The sequence below is a fragment of the Neophocaena asiaeorientalis genome, unplaced genomic scaffold (genome assembly GCF_003031525.2).
Source record: "Neophocaena asiaeorientalis asiaeorientalis breed wild unplaced genomic scaffold, Neophocaena_asiaeorientalis_V1.1 scaffold450, whole genome shotgun sequence".
NCBI classification, from domain to species: domain Eukaryota; kingdom Metazoa; phylum Chordata; class Mammalia; order Artiodactyla; family Phocoenidae; genus Neophocaena; species Neophocaena asiaeorientalis.
In genome coordinates this window covers 368,740-373,447 of record NW_020175674.1, presented here as the reverse complement: position 1 = coordinate 373,447, position 4,708 = coordinate 368,740, and positions in this window count along the sequence as shown.

Below are 4,708 nucleotides of genomic sequence, written 5' to 3'. Positions count from 1 at the left end.
ATGTATAGAGTCCGAAACTCTGAGTGCAAGTTAACCCATACTTGCTTTGTGCTGTAAAGATTAAATTTGTTGGCCTGCAGAAGAGATGAAGTAGTTCAAATTGCAAAGTGAAGTTAATGAAAAATGCAAAACCCTAATCAGCTTTAGTTGGGAGTCAGCATTACAGAACAGTACTCTCAGGAAATTATGTTGCAAGCCATTACTACAGTGTTTTGCCCGTTATCAACTGGAAGTAAGAACTGAGGCATAAAGAGCCAGAAAGAAGCAAGCCATCAGCCAACTCCAATAAACAGGGGAAATACAACGGTGATCTAGGAAATACATTTCTTTACCATTTTTATGCATTATTTCATGTTTCAAAGTTTGCTTCTAAGACCACTGATTATATTCTACCTCTGGGATCATTACCACAGGATAATGATAAGAGAGTATGAACTCTGGAGTCTAGATGGACCTGGGCTCAAATCTCAGCTCTAAACTTTTCTAGCTGAGTCACCTCAAAAAGTTATTTAGTGTATTGGGTCTCAGTTTCTACTTATAAAATAAACATAACAGTAGATGTTCAGTAAATGTTGGTTATGAGATCTTGATAATATACCTCGAAAATCATACTGGGAGCAATGCCTTGGCATGAACGAAACACTTAATTACTCCAAGCACTGGGTCTCAAATCAGCAGCAGCAGCATCACCTTTAAGCTTATTAGAAATGCAAATTCGTGGGCCCTACCTAAACCTACTGAATTAGATGGCCTGAGATGGGGCCCAGGAAACTTTTTTATAAGCTCTCCATATGATTCTTATGCACTTGCCTTAGAGTTAAGCTAGACATGATTTTTATGTGATCATTTCCATGAATGAACATTAAGGGATCCAGCAATCACCTACAGGGCTGTTATCCGTCAGGCACAGGAGGAACAGTGTCTTAGGCCTGTGATACTTTTAAAGGCTTATGAAAATTCCAGTTATAAGATAAATAACTATTAGGGATGTACAACATGATAAATATAATTAACACTGCTGTATGTTATATATGAAAGTTAAGAGAGTAAATCCTAATTCCTCAAAATAAGGAAAAAATATTGACTCATGAAAAATGTTTTAATATTATTCCTCCTAAAGTCAGAAAAACATTAACATAGTGACAATAATAAATATATAATTGTGAATCCAGACTGGATTGTATCTTTATACCAAAGCAGTTTTAAAATTAATTAACTTGAGCCAAAGCAATCTTGAGAAAGAACAAAGCTGGAGGTATCATGCTCCCCTGTCTTCAGACTATACTACAAAGCTACAGTAATCAAAAACAGTATGTACTGACACAAAAACAGACACATAGATCAATGGTACAGGCTAGAATCCAGAAATAAACCCATGCACTTATGGTCAATTAATGGACAATGAAGGATGCAAGAATATACAATGTGGAAAAGACAGTCTCTTCAATAAGTGGTGCTGGGAAAACTGAACAGCTAAATGTAAAAGAATGAAATTAGAACATTATCCATACCATATACAAAAACCAAAAACCTCAAAATGGATTAAAGACTGAAATGTAAGACTGGAAACCATAAAACACCTGGAAGAAAACACAGGCAGAATACTCTTTGATATAAATTGTAGCAATATTTTTTTGGTTCTATCTCTGCTTAAGGCAAAGGAACCCAAAGCAAAAATAAACAAATGGACCTAATTAAACGTAAAAGCTTTTGCACAGCAAAGGAAACCATCAATAAAATGAAAAGACAGCCTATTGAATGGGTGAACATATATGCAAATGATATGACCAATAAGGGGTTAATATCCAAAATATATGAACAGCTCATACAACTCAATATCAAAAAAACAAACAATCCAATCAAAAAATGGGCAGAAGACCTGATAGACATTTTTCCAAAGATGACATACAGATGGCTAATAAGCACATGAAAACATGCTCAATAATCGCTAGTTTAGAGAAATGCAAATCAAAACCACAATATCACCTCATACCAGTCAGAATGGCTATCATCAAAAAGATCACAAATAAATGTTGGCAAGGATGCTGAGAAAAGGTGATCTTTGTACATTATTGGTGAGAATGTAAATTGGTGCAGTCACTATGGAAAACAGTATGGAGGTTTCTCAAAGAAACTAAAAATAAAACTACCACATGATCCAGCAATTCCACTCCTGGGTGTACATCTGAAGAAAATAAAAACACTAACTCAAAAAGATACATGCACCGCAATGTTCACAGCACCATTATCTACAATAGCCACAGTATGGAAGCAACCTAAGTGTCCATCAACAGATTCAACAGATGAATGGATAAAGAAGATGAATGGACATGGACATCTATACATATACTACATATATATCATATATATAGTGCTTCATTGTATGTGTGTATATATATGTACACACAATGGAATACTACTCAGCCATAAAAAGAATGAAATTTTGCCATTTGCAACAACACAGATGGACTTGGAGGGCATTATGCTTAGTGAAATAAGTCAGACAATGAAAGAGAAATATTGTATCACTTATATGTAGAATCTAAAAAATGTAACAAATGAATGAATATTACAAAATAGAAACAGATTCACAGATACAGAGCAGCGGTCCCCAACCTTTTGGGCACTAGGGACCTGTTTCGTGGAGGACAACATTTCCATGGACGGGGAGGTGAGGGGCAAGGTTCAGGCGGTAATCCAAGCGATGGGGAGCAATGGGGAGCGGCAGATGAAGCTTCACTCGCTCACCTGCCGCTCACCTCCTGCTGTGAGGCCCGGTTCCTAACAGGCCACGAACCAGTACTGGTCCACGGCCGGGGGGTTGGGGACCCCTGATATAGAGAACAAACTAATGCTTACCAGTAGGGAGAGGGAAGGAGGAGGGGCAAGATAAGGTCTGGGAATCAAGAGGTAAAAACTTCTATGTATAAAATAAATAAGCTACAAGGATATATTGTACAGCACAGGGAATATAGCCAATATTTTATAATACCTTTAAACAGTATAATCGACAAAAATTTTGCATCACTGTGTTGTGAACTAATATTATAAATCAACTACACCTCAATTTAAAAAATTAAATAAAAAATATACATAATTCCAAATTTAAAACTACCTATTATCCGCAAGATATAACCACCATTAACACTTTGGCTTTTTGGCGGTGAGGTGGGGCTGGGAGACTGTCTTTTTGCTCTGCTTATAAATGCATATATAACAGAGACCAATGGAATAGGACTTTTAAACACTTGATAGATTTTTGCCAAATTGCTTTCCAGGTAGTTGGTTCTCCTTTAAATTAATAGCATCAGTGAATGAGAATGTTCACGTCACAGCATCCTCACCAACTTTAAGTATTATCTTTAACATTTTTTTGTTAATTTCATAGTGGGAAACATGGTTATGAATGTGAACTTATAAAAAAATAAATATTGATGGCTGTGAAAAAAATTTTTTTAATATATTTCTTACAGAGGAAGGGCCTATGAAGACAAAAGCGCCTAAGACCCAGGAAAGTAAAAATCCAACCCTGGTCACCTGAAAACTTGACTGTTAATTTATAAATGTTGACACTGAAGGTGCCTGGTAAAAATTGACTATTACAAGAAATTTGTTATTTTGAGGGTATATTAATTTATAATTTAAAAAAAATATTATCCAACCTTTTGGGCACTAGGGACCTGTTTCGTGGAGGACAACATTTCCATGGACGGGGAGGTGAGGGGCAAGGTTCAGGCGGTAATCCAAGCGAAATCCAAGTGAAACAGTATCACTCAATATCCTCAAGCAACAAAAATAGCAAATGATAAATTATATTCATTATATTACTCTTACTAAATCAGTAAAGGTTATTAGTTCATTTTAGGAAAAGATTTTAAAAGAAGTTTTAAACAAAAAGGTTTTCAACTTATGCCTTGGTTAACAGGACAATTAAACTAGTTAGTTCATTCCTCAAAGATTGCACTAAATCATAGTTTATCTGTATCATTTTAATTGCTGTTGAATTTTCATGGGTATGGAGCATAAATTTTTGTTTTTTAAGGAGGGATAGTGAGGGATTTAAGAAAAGTATTTAATTAGAGGACTACACAGAGGAAGGAGTTGAGTTTCGTGGTGGGACCATGCAAGACCTCTTTCCTTTTCTGTATTTTCCAAATTTTCATTAATGCACGTGTCATCTTTGTAATTAAAAGGAAAAAAGAAAGTAAAAAGAAAAGCGTACATGACATAGTCACCTGCAATTACAAGGCCTGACTTGTAAGACAGGGGACGAGCTTTGAAGTCTCAGGCACATTAAAGGACAGGATTTTTTTTTTTTACACTGTCATCCAAAGGGTACTGTAGAATCCTCCCTGATGAATTATTTTGAAAACTTCCTTAAAAATGAATGAAGACCACAATCATTTCCCCCACATGTGATCGCGCTACCTCACTCTACCTTTTCTCTTCAATTGGCTACGGTTTAAACCGAAGGCCTCCTCAGAGGAATATGAACTCGGAACATTTCTCAGGCCATCGTGGTGCCACGGAAGCCGAATGCATCGCCGGCCCGGCCCGGAAGCTCAGGTCTGCCATGGGGACCTCGGCGGGCGCTCCCGAGGTCGGACCAAACGTGTGCGGGCCGAGCCGGCACCGTGCTGGGCCGGTGCTACAGAGGGCCGGGCGGCGGGCGCCGCAGCCCGCTCCACCCGCAAGCGAGCTCGGGGTC